At 39.7% G+C, this 17,569-nt stretch overlaps 1 non-coding gene across 1 annotated transcript; it reads right to left on the bottom strand.

The window, feature by feature from the left end:
• Window positions 1-11,533: 11,533 nt before the first annotated feature.
• Window positions 11,534-11,605, bottom strand: TRNAP-UGG (transfer RNA proline (anticodon UGG)). Its single transcript has one exon. It is a non-coding gene; the product is annotated as a tRNA-Pro (tRNA).
• Between the last annotated feature and the right edge of the window lie 5,964 nt (window positions 11,606-17,569).

The raw sequence follows: 17,569 nt of genomic DNA, 5'->3' as shown, positions 1-17,569 counted from the left end.
TACTTTTAGTACTGAGTTCACAATGGTTATCATAATCTAATCATAAAAATTTAAATTAAATTTTCCAGTAGTGAACATTTCAATCCAAGATAGCTGGTAAATAACTCTACTACTGTATTCTTAATTTGCTTAAATAAATTTGTCAGCATTATATATGTGCTATCCAATTACTTTATGCAATATATTATTACTACATCCTTAATATATTATGGTGATATTAAGTATTTTTTTTGCACATTCACAGCCATGCACAACACTCATAACGGTCACTAAGAAATGATATGATAGGACATTGCTAGTTCAAAATTTGTTTCCTATTTGAAGCCAAAAAACGTGGTGGCATAATGGATTTTTTCAGCGTTTAATGAGTTCCTATGAAGTTTAAGGTAAAACACAGAAGGACTGCCTCTTGGGAAGCTGGATCTTGCATGTAAGTGGTTTAGGGAAGGGACAATTTTCTGTGTGTCTACACAGTCAGGTTTTCTATATTTCCTACAAGTGCATTTGGAGAGAAGGAGGTTTTGAAGGACCTTGCACAAAACTAACTTGAGTCTGACAAGAGAGGCAATAACAACATACGTACGGCTAAATGCTATAAGCCGCACAGCTGTAAATTGTGTTTGTGGATGGGCTACTCTGCAGGTACGTTTCATAAGCAAAAGCAAATTAAAGGACACATCCACAGAGAACATGTTAATGTAAATGCAGTCAGAACTAAGGCTTTGTCTGATCATGGGATAAGCTCTAAGGAGAGATGCCTTGTATGCATAGGCCTTGTAGCTTTTTGTGATGTAAAAGCAAGGGAAAAAAGGGATTTATGGTAGTATGTGTGATGTGAGATTTGTTTATTATGGAATGAGGCACAAGTACAACATAAGCCAAGTATAAAAGCACTACAGAGAGAGCAGCTGAAACTGGAAACTCTTTGGGCACCACCAAAGTGAACACAAGAATTGCTGGTGTGTCTGGCTCTACCAGTGATGGCAGGAGATGCTATTACATCTGCAGGTTAGTGGGGCAGGTGTTCATGTAAACATGCCCATGCCATGTTTATTCACATGCTCAGTGATCCTTTTCTTTATTATAGACTCCATCATCTCGTGAGGTGTGTGAGTCACTGCTCTATAGTTCCCAGTTTCCCCCAGAGCTGTTCTCGAGCTGGGAGGCATTGCAGATGGTGCACTGCCAGTCCTCTGGCATATGGCTGTTTGTGACTGCACATTGCACACCTTGGCCTGCAGTTTTGCAGAGTTTTCTGAGCTCCTTCAAAACTCATGGGTGAACACCATCTGGTCTTGGAGACTTACTATCATCTAGTCTATCTGCTTGGTCTAATACTTCCCATATAACACTTCAAATACATCTTACTCTTCTGATCTGTCTACTGCAAAGGATGTGTCAGGTCTCAAAAGCTCCCCGTCATCCTCAGCCATAAAGTCCACCACAAAAAAATCATGGAGCTTCCCTGCTGTGCCCTTATTATCCCCAAGTGCCTCTTTCACCCCTTTGCCGTCAATCAGTCCCAGCAGTTCCCTAGTCTGATTCCTACTTTTGATACATTTGGAATAGTTTTCAGCATTAGTTTGAGAATATTTGCAAAGTGCTATTCAAACCCTTTTTTAGTTCTCAGTATTTATCTTTACACTCGAGCTGCCATGTTTTATGAGCTTTTCTGTTCTCCTCATTAGAACCAACTTCCTATTTCTTAAGTATCAACCAGTTTATAATAGTCATCTTAACTGTCCTATTGAACCATACAGGTTATTTGTTTGGACTTCTTTTTCTTTTTGAATTTTGAAACATATTTTATCTTGGCTTTTAATGCACTACTTTCTGAAATAACCTCCAGACTTCCCATAGTCCTGCTTTTTGGACTGTTCTTTGTCCCTTTGACATGGCCCTACTCTCCCATCTGGTTTGCTTCAGTTTTACGTAGTTCCCTCTCTTGAAGCTGAATAAACATATGCTGGATACTTTCATTCTACTCTGTCCAGCTACCGTGTTAAACCGGCTTGTACTGCTGTTGTTACTAGAGAGATCCTGCTTCACTTATAACCCTTCGGATAGGTCCTGTGCTCTACTCAAGATCAAATTCAGAAGAGTTACATCTTTTCCAGTGTTTTTCAAGACCAGTTGTTCTGGGAGCAGTAATTTATTGTGTCCATAAGAGATACCTCTACATCGAAGTGAGGTACAGATGCAGCTCACTGGTGGGTAGCTGAAAACTCCTGTTATTGCCTCTCCTAAATTTACAGTTTCTCTAATCCTACATAACACTTCCTGATCACTGTCACCCTGTTCAGGGCACTGGTAGTTAATAAAAACAGTACATGTTACTATTAAGATCTGTGATTTTTTTTCCTGTGAAGACTCTCTGGAACTTTTATTTTACTGATAACATTTTATTAATAATATTAATAATACTAGTACTATTTTAATGCTGTTACATTTAGATCCTTCACATATTGTGCCACTCCCCTGCAAACACAACTTAATATATCATTGCTATAAGGTTGGTAACCTGGTAACGCTACATCCTGTCGGTTATCCTCCCCAACCATGTTTCTGAGATGTCTAGATATCAGACTTACCATTTGACCTGAGCATTTAATTCTACCATCTTTCTTTTTTTTTTTATTTTAGTTTTCTGATAGTGAGATAGAATGTTTGTAAGTTCTGTTCTGTAAGTTCTGTCTTGCTGTCACTTAAAATTTGCATGCGTTAATCAAATGGCATTGTAAGTGGCCTAATTCACCTTCTTTATTTCTTGTGTTTGTGCTGTGATTACCCCCTGTTTTTGTGGGAGGTACACTGAATCTTAGCCATAACAAACTTGTAGGTCACATAAGTCTGAAATGGGCACTCTTACACTGTCAGGTTTGGCCTCACGTATGGAATGGGCAGTATTTCAGAGGATGCTACACAAAGGTCCTGGGCTTCTGTGTTTGCCTTCCATCCTGCATTTAGCCTCATGTCATGTCATGTTAGCCTCATATGTCCCTTGTGCTCCCTATGTCAGTGGTACTAACATGGACCAAGGCAGTTTATTTTATGTATCCTCAAGTACAGCTGGGTATCTAATGGGATCTGCTACATCTGAAGATGTGCCTACCCATCTGTTCGGCTACTACAACTGTAACAGTTGTTCAGGGTTTGAGCTATGGTAGTTATTGTATGGGATCTTAGGACTTATGTTCAAACTTCTTATATATTCTAGAAAACAAAAGCTTTCTCATCATCAGAGATAAAAAAAATGTTAATTTATTTACAATATGTTCATGGATACTCTATGATATTTTTAAGATCAGACTGTTATAAATGTGTTTGATCAATTTGGAAATCTAACTTAACAGAGTGACATAAACTTCTTGTCTTTGAAACATATGGGTCTTCTGATAGAGCCATCAGATCTAACTACCAGGACTTTGTAGGGCTCTAAATGCCACTTGAACCCTGTATAGGTAGACTTAGCATCATAAAACAAGACAAGAAATTCAGGCTCAGATTGCAGTACTATTTAATTACTATTAAATATGAACCCAGGCAGTTCAATAGATAATCTGTGTTAATGAATATATTGAATAGGTCATCAAGCAGATAAATATGAAGAGCAGAAGGCTGCAATGACCCTTTGCAGTCTCTTATTCCCTCTGCCCTTTAAACATCCATCACTGTTTCTTTTCACTGCCTTCATTAAATTAGTTCCTCATTAATTGTGAAGGTTCCTTCCCTATTGTCTGTTTCAGCTTTGTGGATGCATTACCCATAGTACTTCTAATGCTGACACAATAACCTGATAATAGAACTGCTGATTACTGTAATATCAAGCACTGGAAAAGTCCCACAGGTCAAATTCACCTTTGGTATAACCCTGGAGTTAGTTTCCTGGGGACAAATTTGTCACTTCACATATAGTAGTTCATTTAGTTATCAAGCCTGTTCACTGCTACTGAAAGGGAAATTGTTTAGATCACAGGTTATGTAAGTGTTACATTATCCTCTTCTTTCTTGAACTTCATGTTCACTATCTTTCAGCCAACATAGCTGTTCTTCTATTAGAAAGGATCAGGATTTTTTTTTACCAGACACCCTAACACTATTTTTAAAAGCTGCATTCATTTGACTTGGCATTTCTCTGGGGCTGAGACAATGGACACACGTAATTGTTTGAGAATGAACCTTCCAAAATCTAAGAGTTCACCTCAGAAAAGGTTTACATGATCAAAATGAAACAGGCATTTTTTTCTTCTCTTTTCAAATTCTGACTTTGTAAAAGACAATCATGTTACAATTATATACTATATTACATTTTCTGCTCACACTGGTTTTAGTAACTATATCTGAGCTGAACTATAGCCTATCATTGCTGTCTTCATTCACATAACATGATATTTTACTGTATTTTCACATACTTTGTCAACAGTGTTTCTCCTAAAAGTAAGATATATTTAATAATCCAGACTTGGAGGCTAAGTACATCTCCTTTCTTCATAATGTTTCAAAAGATAATCTAATTCAGCTTTGATACAGAAAAATAACTTTATTTGTCTTAAAAGATTTAAGGGAAGATGTTGCTGCAATCACATATAGGTAACAGAAGAAATTTCTGAGACAAGATATAGTGGATCCGATATTCACCCCTTCTTCCACTAAAAATATATATGTTCATTAGGAAGGATTAATGTCTCATGACCTAAGTATCTAAAAGTTAGACTTTTGGGCCCCTTATACTAAAATCCTTTGTTAGTCTGGGCAGAGAAATCAATGTCTTCAGAGAATGACTTCTGGACGGAGAATGACTGTCCAGAAGACAGACATCAAAAATAGATCAAAAGTATTGCCCCATGGAGGTGCTTATTTCTGCCATCTTCAATCTCTAAGACTTCTGCAGTGGAGCAAGATGAAGCTACTGTCCCAAGTCCTGAGCACGGTGGCAGGTCCTGCAGCCTCTCCCCCAGGAGTCTGGCTGCCTATGCTCGAAGCCAGCTCCAGCACGGGTCAGACTGCTGCGAGACAGGGAGATGCCACCACGGGGCTCTGCCCTTGGCCCGCTGCCCCCAGGCTGCAGCTGCCCCCGGGCACCATCACTGCTGTTGCCTGGCAGTTATCTTAGGTTTCCAAAACTTATTTATAAGTATATGCAAAATCACCATGCAAATAAACTAGGGAAAAGCATCACCATTGTAATGGCAAATATTTTAAAATATCTAACCTTTATTCCAAAAATCCACCATTTAAAAAATCGATTAGAGTTTGGGTGTCCAGTCTTGTACAACTTAGACAAGCCTAATCAGAAATGGCTGAGTTTTCCTTCACTGGACATCCGGTGCTTGAAACTCTCGGAAAGCTGGATATCTGCAAATCAAATCACTATGACCATTCAGTCTTTTCTGAAAAATGTTGGCCTGCAGATCTAGAGAAATAAAGTTACTAGCAGTTGCAAGTGGTTAAAACTTCTGAAAAGAATGAACTGCTGAGGCTCATGTTTAAATATGAACTTATGTTTCTAAATTTAGACAGTCATTTTTGAAAATGTTGGCTCATATCCATATGACCTAAATAAGTGTCCTGATTTTAGGACAGAGATGCTGAGACTTTCAGCTCTCATTAAAATCAATACCTTGAATAATAATGACTGCTGTTTTGGAGAAATCTTTTGGATGCTGAAATACTTATTCGTATTTTTAAATCCAAGGCAGATAATCACGCTCTTATGTGTGTTATTTATTCACAGGCATATAAATGTGTGTTTTGTTGACTTGAAGGACTTATGCTGTGACTTATTAAGTACAGCTGACCTAGAGGAAATGAATTGAATCTAAGCAGGAAGACACGACAGAGAAACTAACTGGAATGGAACTTTAATTTTCTTTCTTCTTTGCCCAAAACAATACTAAACAAAACTTACAAACTCCTTGGCAACCTTCCTTTTGAAATGAGTTTGGGTGGAAATAGGAGCTTTACTGACTCTTCTTTTAAGTGAAACAAAGGGGTACTGCTGAACCTTTCTTTTTCCGAATGTTTTAACCTGCTCTCTGCATATATTGTACGTTACTAGAAGTCCTTACTGTTGTGTTCCAGTTATGTGTGGATAAAGTACATTAAAAGAATAGTAATACATTAGTAGTAGACTAAAAGAATATGCCCATCTATGTTATCTAGCTTTCATTTTTGGTTTATTATCTAAATGAAAAAGAGATCTACATTTTCCTCATGTTTTTTAAGAGCAAGTGAAGGTCTGAAGCAGAAATGCTGTGAACCCTTGTTGTTACAATGCAGACATGAATAGTGACACCGCAGTATTTGTAATATTCAGGCTTTTTTTGCTAGATAAACACTAAAAGAAATCAGAAGACAAAAACATCTGTTACAGCCTAGGGACATGCAGTGAAGCTGCTCAATGTTACTGCTAGCACATCAACTAATCATATAGACATTGTTAAAACAAAGATTGTTTTTTAATCCTATAGAAGCATAGTATAATAAAAGTTTAAATAGCCTGCAAACATATTTGACATTGACATACAATGCCAATAAATAAGTGCTGTACAATAGACTGTGAGCCGCAGATGGATGAGCAGAAACGGAACTAGTTGTAGTTTTCTATGAGGCACTTGCTATTTTTGAAGCAGGAAACAATAAAAATGACCTGGTGTTTTATTTTCTGTGGCAAAAGAAGTCTTGTTTAGATTTTTAAAAAACATATTGTAGGGAAAAATGAATATTTTATATTCATCCTATTTCCAGCCCATGGAGCACAGATGGATTAGAAATTATGCTGCATCAACTCTGATTCAAAAGCTCTTTGAAGATGAGCTGTGGGTATTATCTAGCACTGATACAGGATCAGCTATTTTGAACAATAATATCTTGTCCTTTATCATTAAATCTGATTTTGTACATCAGTCCATAAAAGAGCCCATACTTGGTGTGTATATGCTACAGCGATGGCATTTGTGGAGAACAATAAGTTATTTTCATTAAACACTTGGGATTAATCAAACAGATTGTCCTCATGACACTATGTTTACACACATTCATTCCAAGATATCATGTTAAGACATCCTGATTACAGTAATTTCCACAATTGCCACTTGGAAAACTTACAATATTTGCAGCAGTTTATAGAAGGAAAAGGTGCTCCCTAACTGAAATGCTTTTGCTGTTATGTAACTGAGATATCCAAGAGTACTCTTAGGACCCTGTTCTCAACAATGCCGAATATCAGCAGGTTTAATAGCTAAAGTCTCTGGTTCAGGTTAGTTGTAAAATTAATTCAGTAGGAACTAAAAGACTACTTCATTTTTTCACTAACTGAGAATAAGAGCACTTTTTCTCCTCTCCCTTGCCATATTCATCTTTGCTCCTTTACTATAAAAATCTACATGTTGGGTTATTTCTACCATTAAAAATATCAGAATTTTGTGTGGATTTTTTTTTGGAAGGGGGGGGGGGGGAAATTGACTGGCTGAGAAACAAACAAACAAAAAAACCTACTGGATGGAAATATTTTACCACACACTTGAAAAGAGCTGTCAGCACCTATTAACAAACCTTCTAGGCAAAGTGCTCTCTGGTGCTTAGCATTCTTATCTTGTTTTAGCTTGATAGGTACCAGGGAGTAATCAGAGCCTTGCTGACATGGGGTTTTGGTGGGCACTGAAGACTTTGATCATCTCCTGGGGACCTCCCATGTCCTGCGTGAGTTTCATCATCTGGCACTACCTGGAACGTGTAGCCCAGGAAGAATACTTGCAACACAAGATCCTAAGTGAACAAGCATGCCGTTGTTTTTGCCAAACTAAGAGAAGAGGACATTTTAAGGTCTATATGCTCTGCAGCACTCTTTTTCTCTCCCTGTGTTCTGCCTCTATCTGATAGCTTTCTCTGCAGGTCCCTATGCCTTTTTTATATCATTGATAAGAATGTATAAGCCTATAATGCTTTCCACTGTGTCACAGTGAACTATATGGGAAAAGGTATGCAAGTCCTCAAGGACCATATGAATAACTACTAACATTGCATAAAGCACAGTGAAATCTTGTGGTATTGATACAGGAGTTGCACTTTTTACTTTTTCTTTTTTTAATTATAGTAGTTGAAGAAAATATAATTTTGCACGCTAACGAAGCATTAAAATAATGTTGCAGAGCAAAATAAATTCCTTTTTGCATCCAAACTCAAAAAAATTTAGGTCATCTTATTATATGTCAATTAACCAAATGGTTGAGGCCATCATCAATTGTTTTATTTGGATAAATTTGCTTAATGTTTAAGTCTTTTATTATTATGCTAGAGGCAATTGACTGCTATCATTTAGTGTCAAAACTCAGAATGAAGCACACAGAGAGAACCCAGGAGATTTCCTTTCATCGTCTACTCTACAGACGTTCTTTTTTTGTTGATATAACTGTTTTAACTATTGATGAATTTTATAAGAAAAGAAAATATGAATCAAGGTCATCTTTCCATTCTACTGGCTTGCAATATGTGGAAATTGGTCATACTGGGTGGTCTTCATGTATGGATTCAGACCTGTTAAGGATTTTTGATGCTTGTGTGATTCTAATGGAAAAGGGATTTTAAATGGAAGTACAAGCCAATATGACTGGTTTCACTCTATCCTAAGAGCACAGAAGCGAGACATCCATTTACCTTTCTATTCCATATAAATATATGGATAGTAGGTCTGGCTGACTGTGAATTAGTTTCACCTGATACTGAATTTGATCAGAATTACAGCTCTTATGGTTTGATCAGACTAAAGAAGTGCATAGAGATTCAGCGGCAATGAGTATTTGCTGGTGCCTGTATGCTGAGTAGGTGTACAAAATAAGAGGGCAAAATACATCATCCTCCTTTGTATCCAACAGTCAAATCTGCTCCCAATTATTGCCATCTTCCAAGTGCCAGGATCATTTCTTTCTTATTTTCTGTGAGTTCATATCATCTGTACAGGGGTATAGTTTTATATTCAGAAGATCACTTACAAAGTGAATGCTACACAGAAGCTCCTAAAGTTTTTCTTAGTCCTGTTCAGGGGTGTGATGGATTTGCATGACTCACAGTGCTCTAAATCATAGAATCTGGACTAATGATTTCTCAAAAATTGTTTCCAAGGTAGAAGAAGCAATTATCTTTTATCACCAAGTCCTGCTTTCTTCATTGCAATGAAAAACAGTCCCTGGGTCAGATCTGTAGCCAATGTCAGTTGGTTTAGCTCCAATGAATACAGAAAATTTCAGTGACTTAATCTGGTGAGGATTTGATGCCCATCTCGTTCTAGAAGTAATCTAGTACACATGATGTTAAAATATGCCCCATTATACCAACAATCACAGAATCACAGAATCACAGAACGGTTGAGGTTGGAAGGGACTTCTGCAGATCATTGAGTCCAGTCCCCCTGCTCAAGTAGGGGCACCTAGAACGTCTTAGACAGGATCACATCCAGGTGAGTTTTGAAAATTTCCAGAGGAGACTTCACAGCTTCTCTGGAAACCTGTTTCAGTGCTCTGTCACTCTCACAGTGAAGAAATTCTTCCTCATATTCAGGAGGAACTTCCTGAGGTTCAGTTTGTGCCCATTGCCTCTTGTCCTGTTGCATGGGACAATGGAAAAGAGTTTGTCCCTGTCCCCGTGACACCCTCCCTTCAGGTACTTGTACACATTGATCAGATCCCCCCTCAGTCTTCTCTTCCCCAGGCTGAAGAGGCCCAGCTCTCGCAGCCGTTCCTGATGGGGCAGGTACTCCAGACCTCTGATCATCCTTGTAGCCCTCCGCTGGACACTCTCCAGGAGCTCCATGTCTCTCTTGTCCTGGGGAGCCCAGAACTGGACACAGGACTCGAGACGAGGCCTCACCAGGGCTGAGTAGAGGGGCAGGATCACCTCCCTCCACCTGCTGGCAACACTCTTCCCAATGCACCCCAGGACAACATTGGCCCTCTTGGCTACAAGGGCACATTGCTGGCTCATGGTCAGCTTGTCATCCACCAGCACTCCCAGGTCCTCCTCTGCGGAGCTGCTCTCCAGCAGGTCATCCCCCAGCTTGTACTGGTGCATGGTGTTATTTCTCCCTAGGTGTACCCTGCACTTGCCCTTGTTGAACCTCAGGAGGTTCCTCTCTGCCCAACTCTCCAGCCTGTCCAGGTCTCTCTGAATGGCAGCACAGCCCTCTGGTGTATCAGGCACTCCTCCAAGTATGGTAACATTGGCAAACTTGCTGAGGAGGCACTCTGTCCATTCATTCAGGTCATTGATGAAGAAGTCGAACAAGACAGGATCCAGTACTGAGCCCTGGGAAACTCCACTAGCCACAGGCCTTCAATTAGACTCTGCGCCACTGATGGCGACCCTCTGAGCTCTGCTTTTCAGCTGGTTCTCAATCCACCTCACTGGCCACTGGTCTAACCCACACTTCCTGAGCTTCTCTAGGAGGATGTGATGGGAGACAGTGTCAAAAGCCTTGCTGAAGTCAAGGTAGACAACATCCACTGCTCTCCCCTCATCTACCCAGCCAGTCATTCCATCAGAGAAGGCTATCAGATTGGTTAAGCAGGATTTCCCCTTGCTGAATCCATGCTGGCTACTCCTGATCACCTTCTTCTCCTCCATATGCCTGGAGATTGACATCCAGAATGAACTGTTCCATCACCTTTGCAGGGATGGAGGTGAGGCTGACCGGACAGTAGTTGCCTGTGTCACCCTTCTTGTCCTTTTTGTAGATTGGAGTAACACTGACTTTCTTCCAGTTCTCAGGAACCCCTCCAGTTCTCCATGGGCTTTCAAAGATGATAGAGAGTGGCCTGCTAACAACATCTGGCAGCTCCCTCAGCACTCATGGGTGCATCCCATCCAGGCCCATGGATCTGTGGACATCTAACCTGCCCAGAAGGTCTCTAATCCTATCTTCCTCAACCAAAGGAAAGTTTTCCCTTCTCCAGACTTTCTCTCTTATCTCCAGGCTCTGGGATTCCTGGTGGCTGCCCTTAGCAGAGAAGACTGAAGCAAAGAAGGCATTCAGTAATTCTGCCTTCTCTGTATCTTCATCACCAGAGTCCTCGATCCATTCAGAAGTAGGCCCACATTTTCTTTTTTCTTTTTCTTTTTTTTTTTCCTTTTTTTTGCTTTTCAAGAAGCTCTTTTTGCTGTCCTTGACATCTCTTGCCAGATTTAATAACTTAGCCTTCCATACTCCTCTGACAATGTTCCTATATTCCTACCAGCTGGCCTGTCCCCTCTTCCACATTCTGTGTACTTTCTTCTTCTGTCTGAATTTTGCCAGGAGCTCCTTGTTCATCCATGCAGGTCTCGTACTCCCTTTGCTGGGCTTCTTTCTTATAGGGATGCACCACTCTTGAGCTTGGAGGAAGTGATGTTTGAACACAAGCCAGCTCTCCTGGACCCGCCTTCCTTTTAAGGCCCTGGAACCAAGGGTCTTAACATGGTAAAAGCCCTGAGAACTTTAACCTGTGGCCCCTAAACCAAGTAGGTTCCTGAAAAGGCCAAAGTTTGCTGTCCCTTGGTCAAAGGGCTCGTCCGGGATTTGAACCCGGGACCTCTCGGACCCAAACCGAGAATCATACCCCTAGACCAACGAGCCGCCTTACAATAACAATCCTGACGTGCCTTTGTCTTTTCTTAGGCACATAAAATCAGATTTCCTGAGAGGCATCCTATTCCTTCTTTGCAGTAAGCGTGCTTTATAAGATTTTAAATAAAATATTCTTCCTGCTCCTGAGAACTGAAGTAACGTGCATATGATTTAATTCTGATCTGACTGGCAAACTAATTTACAAAAAGTTCAGTCCTGTATGATGCTCAGTGAATTCAGCTCTGATGGGTTTCAGATTAATGCCATTAAAGTAAGATGTTATGCCATTGGATATTCTAGCAATGATATATACTGCTGTAAACAGACAAGTCTATTGTAAGAATATCCTATTCTTTTTCAATTGGGTTGATGTTTTTGTGTCTTTAGATAAATATTTGGCTACCTAGAGTACAATTGTACAGGGGAAGTATAAGAAAGGCTAGGTGTATCTTATGGTCATTTTTGTTTCATAAAAATAATGCAACATTAAACTCTGATATTTCAGATCAGTGCACTTGCATGAGTAACTCTGTATTTAGGCACATCAGAAGTTCATAAGAAAAGGTGATTTTCAAAAGATCTTCAGAGGCTTAGTATGTTAGAACTTCAGGGAAATGGAGTTACTGGGAATATTTTATGGAAAATTGCTGAAGGTGTCACTTTGTCATCTAGATTTCTCCTTTGTACACAGATGATGCGACTGATGATGATGATGGTCTGCATTTGGTTCCTTGGGTGGTGACTAATTGGAAATAGCTACATCTGAGGCAGGCTGCCTTTACAGTTAGTGCAAATAAAGACGCATTTTTGAACACAATCCAACTAATCAAAAAATATACATCTAATACTGGTCAAATAAATTCTTCCTTAAAGGGACCTAATAGACAGGAGTCCATTCTTGACTATTTCTCTGTAGGTACTGAAGTACATGTTTTGTCTGAAAAGCTCACCTCAAATACTATTAAGATATTCTGAAAGACTGACCTTGACTAGACTGATCCACTTTTGAAGTTGGCTCTGCTCTGAGCAGGAAATTGGACCAAATGACCTCCTCAGGTTTTTTCCAAGCTAAATTGTTCTATAATTCTAATAAGATTTATAAGAATCAGAAAATTCAAAATGAAGTTTTAAAATTCAGTTTGATCTCTGCTCCTATCAGCTGATCCCTTTACAATATCATCTTTCAAATTAAAATATTTTAAAATGAGTAGGCTAAGAAGTTATGAGCAGCTAGTAGGCTGTACTGACTGTGATTACTTACTGTGATTACTTTGTGAAGTATTTCCTTGTTTGAGGATGATGAATACTGTTACAAGGAAAGACAGTTGATACTGTGTCATTTAAGTTCTATATCCAGTGTACAATGATACATGTAATGGATCTAAATCTAAATTTATCTCTGGTGCAAAATCCCCCTTGAAAGGAGCAAGTACTTCCAACCTTTATCCTTTTAGAAAATATATTATGAAAATAATCTTTTGTTCCTGGAAACAACCTGAACTGAGCCTATGAAGAGTTTCAAAATGCATGATTGTTTCTTTCTTTACAGATTTTAGCTGTTTGATTACTCATATGAATGGTACTCAAGTTTGGAGATTAAAAACTGAGTTTCTCCGCCTTTGTTAACATGACTGGGTAGGAATAAGGATCTGGAAACATAAAGAGAAAGATTATCACTTGTAAAGCATGCAGTTCAGTCTGATCTTGCTGAAGTTTATCTACCTGGATTCCCAAAATGTACCAGTTGGAGATGGAGTAGGTGTTACTTGTGACTTAGTCACCCTTTAGATCCTGTGGAGGTCTAAAATGAACACAACACAACTCTAATTTATCTAAACTCCCTTCTTCTGCAGTAAAGCCATGGTGAAATCAATTAGTGAAAGCAACAGGGCACCATTTCTGTTGAATTTATGATATTTGGAAACTTTTTTAAAGCCATGAGTACTAGAATCAAGAATCTATATAAAACATGCTCCCCCTCACCCCCAAACCAAAAGCTAATTCATCCCCCAAAATATTCACTATTGTAAACCGAACAATCTTTTGGGGATTTTTGGTGTGTGAAGAAGCTGGAGAGAGGCTTTCTTATCTGCTTCTCTAGTCATATTCTCTCTTTCTATCCAGCAGTTCTATCACAGAATCCCAGAACTGTTGAAGTGGGAAAGGACCTCTGAAGATCATCTAGTCCAACTCCTCTACTCAAACAGGAACACCAGAGCAGATTGCTCAGAGCTGTTTTCAGGCAGGCTTTGAACATCTCTAGGGGTGGAGACTTCACAGCCCCTGCAGGCAACCTGTTCCAGTGCTTGAACACACTCATAACATTTTTTTCCCCTTATATTTAAATGAAATTTCTGTATTTGAATTTCTGTCCATTGCCTCTTGTCCTTTCAGTGGGCATCACTGAAAAGAGTCTGTCTCTGTCTTCATTACACCCTCCTATCAGATATTCATACACATTGATAAGATTTTGTCTGAGCCTTCTCTTCACCAGGGTGAGCAATTCCAGCTGCTTCAACCTCTCCTCACATGACAGGTACTCCAAATCCTTAATCATCTTTGTGGCCTTTCACTGGACTCAGCCTAGTATGTCCATGTCTCTCTTGCACAGAGGAACCAAGCACTACAGATGTGGTCTAAAAGAGGGGAAGAATCACCTCCCTTGACCTACTGGTAACACTGTTCCTAATGCAGCCCAGGAGGCTTTTGGCCTTCTTTGCCGTGAGAGCATATTTCTGGCTTATGGTCAACTTCTCATTCAGCAGGACTCCCAGGTCCTTCTCTGCAAAGCTGCTTTCCAGTTGACTCCCAGTGTGTACTGGTGCATGGGGTTTATCCTTCAAGGGTGCAGGAATTGAGTCATTGTTGAATTTCAAGAGATTTCTGTCAGCCCATTTCTCCAGGCTGTCAAGGCCCTTCTGAATGGCAGCACAACACTCTGGTTTATCAGCCACTCCTCCCAGTTTTGTAACATCTGCAAACTTGTTGAGAGTGTACTCTGTCCCATTCATTAATGAAGATATTACACAGTACTGGCCCCAATATTGACCTATGAGGGACATCACTGATAACTGGCCTACAGCTGGACTTCATGCTGCTGATCACAACTCTCTTAGCCTGGCACTTCAGCCAGTTTTCAGTCCGTCTCACTGTCCACTTGCCTAGTCCGTATTTCATCAGTTTGTTGATGAGGATGTTATGAGAGATAGTGTCAAAAGTCTTACTAAAGTTGAGATGAAGAACATCACTGCTGTCCTCTCATCCAATGAGCCTGTTACCTTATGGTGGAAGGTTACCAGGTTGGTTAGATATGATTTTCCTTTCATAAATCTATGCTGACTATTTAATCCCTATCATGAGAGTAGTCAATCCCCACCCCCACACACTCAACACTCCCTTCTTGTCCTTTAAATGTTTGGAAATATATTCCAGAATTAGTTGGTCCATCACTGATTCAGGGATTGAGGTGAGTCTGGCTGGTCTGTATGTAGTTTCTTGGATCCTCCTTCTTGAAGACAGAAATAACATTCTTGCTTTCTCTCAGTTCTCACAAACTGCTCCTGGTTGCCACTACCTTTCAAAGGTTATCAAAGTGACTTCATAACGACATCAGCCAGCTCCATCAAATCTCATGGATGCATCCCATCAGGTCGCATGGACACATGTATGTCAAGTTTCTTTAAATGATTCCTAACTTGACCTTCCTCTGTTGAGGGTGAGTCTTCTTTTCTTCCCACTGGTTTCAGGGGCCTGAGATTGCTAAAAGCTGATCTTACCAGTAAAGACTGAGGCAAAGAAGGCACTGAGCATTTTGACCTTTTTCATGTTCTTTGTCACCAGGTCTCCATTCAGCACCAGGCCCACATTTTCCCCAGCCTTTCTTTTGCTACTGATATACCTGTAGAAGCCCTTCTTTTTGCCCTTCACATCCCTCACCAGATTCAACTCCAAGGTGGTTTTTGGCTTTCCTAACCCCATCCTTGCAAGCTCCTCCATCTTGCCTCCATGTTCCCCTCAGGTGACCAGGTCCTTCCTCTGCCTCTTGTATACTTATGTCCAGTCAGAATAAGAATTTGGCCCTTTTTATTGGAGGCAATGCAGGAGATGTCTGGCAAGGTCAATCTATTCAGAATGCCTTGGTCTCACTGTACGGGGCTGCAGCATGGCATTATTTTTAACTAGCATTTCCTGTGAAGGAGCAGGTGATGATGAATCACAGTATTCTAGAAACCAGGGCTCAGAAACCAGGGATGGTGTGCGATGAGTGGGCTAGCTTATAATTTTGTGTTTTTAATGTTGGTATTGTTTGGAGTTGTACTACGTAACAGTAGTGTTAGGTACTATCTGTGAGTCTGATCTTCCAGCTGATGGTGAAATAAAGACCTCCATAAAGGTGATTCCCATGATCTCAATAAAAATCCTGCTCAATACTGTTCTATTAAAGAACCAGTTTCTCTCCATTGACTCTCTTCGAACCCATGAGACTTTGCCTAAATGAAAAATCTTCCTGTTTGCTTCTGCTACATTCTGTTCTCCATGTTTTTACAACTTCCTGTTCACAGCAAGAAATGCAAATTCTCCCTTAATACCTTTGTTAATGTGATTAATGTCTGTCTGGTCAGGCACGAGAAAAAAAGAAATACCAACTTGGATCATGAGATTTAGAATCCCAAATGACGGTGACATTCTACATGTCCTGTGGACAATACTGAAAGGTTTCTGAATAATTTGTTCTGAAAATTCTTTAATCCAAGTATTTTTAAAATAGCTCTAAGTAGGGATTTCTGCCAGTAGTAAGAATTTTGTTTGGTTTAGGTACTTAAGATTTTGGTGGCTAAGTCTGAAGTCTGAGCTAGTCAGCTTCTCCATTGGATCCACTTTAGATCCAATTTTAAAATGGTATGAACAGCTTGATTCTGTGGCCTACCTATAAGCATTTGGTGCCACTTAAGGTGTGCATGATTTTTCTGTCAGGACACAGACTGACTACAGGTCATCTGACAGACTGCCATCACTAGGTGGGCTATGTGGATGTCCCAGATATCTCTGGAAACCTCAAGTGGCATTAGATACTTATTTGCTAAATCAAATTCTTTATCTCTTTTCTGATTAAAAAAAAAAAAAAAAAAAAAAAAGCCAGGAATGAATAGGTCTGGCATGTCTGTCCATCAATCAAGTGTCTAAATTGGAGATAAAAATACCCTGCCCTGTGCTCTGGGAGACTAGTGTAAGTACGATCCGATGTGAAAACTAAGCCTATCAAGGCAGGATTTGTTTTAATTGATATTGTCTTGGTATATATCCTCTTAAAAATCTAAATACTATTGATTCAAGTGGATTTAATTTATCACTGGTGCAACCCAATTCTTTTCAAATGATCCTCTGCTGCTCCCTCAGGAGCCTGACAAGCCAGCTGACAGAAAATCGTTTAGTTGAGAAAGAGAATATTTAATAATGCCAAAGGACTCAGCTCAGGTATTTTTCTAATACATGTTTTTAATGCTAAGCATGATTGATAAAAGGGATCAGAAACAATGTTAGAACTACTGAATCTGGGTGAACATGAGAAAGAACATTTGCTTGGTGATACTGACCCTGACAGACTCATGTGATAATCCTAGGAAGGAAATAGAAAAGTTGAATTGTTGGTAATCAAGCTTAGATGATTTCTTTTCAGTTCTTTAATGCAACAGCATTTGCTCCCCCTTCTCTCCTATTTGCTAGAACTATTGTTGCTCAGCGAGTATCAAAGAGCTGAAAAATCAATGTAAGGTGCAATGTCTGTGAAAGGTCAGAAGTGAAAAAGAGTTCAGTCTAATAATATTTTAAAGTCCTATGGAAAGAATATTTCATAAAACATTTAAAAATCAATGGCACTTTCAGAATACTTCAGTTTGGTATCAGTACTGAACAGGAGATAACTTAACCGAGGAGGAGGAGGTGTGAGTGGGATGCTCAGACTTGTACTGCAGT

Source organism: Rhea pennata, chromosome 1 (assembly GCF_028389875.1).
Source record: "Rhea pennata isolate bPtePen1 chromosome 1, bPtePen1.pri, whole genome shotgun sequence".
Taxonomy (NCBI): Eukaryota; Metazoa; Chordata; class Aves; order Rheiformes; family Rheidae; genus Rhea; species Rhea pennata.
The sequence above is the reverse complement of the archived record's forward strand: the minus strand, read 5'-3'. Positions and strand labels throughout refer to the sequence as shown.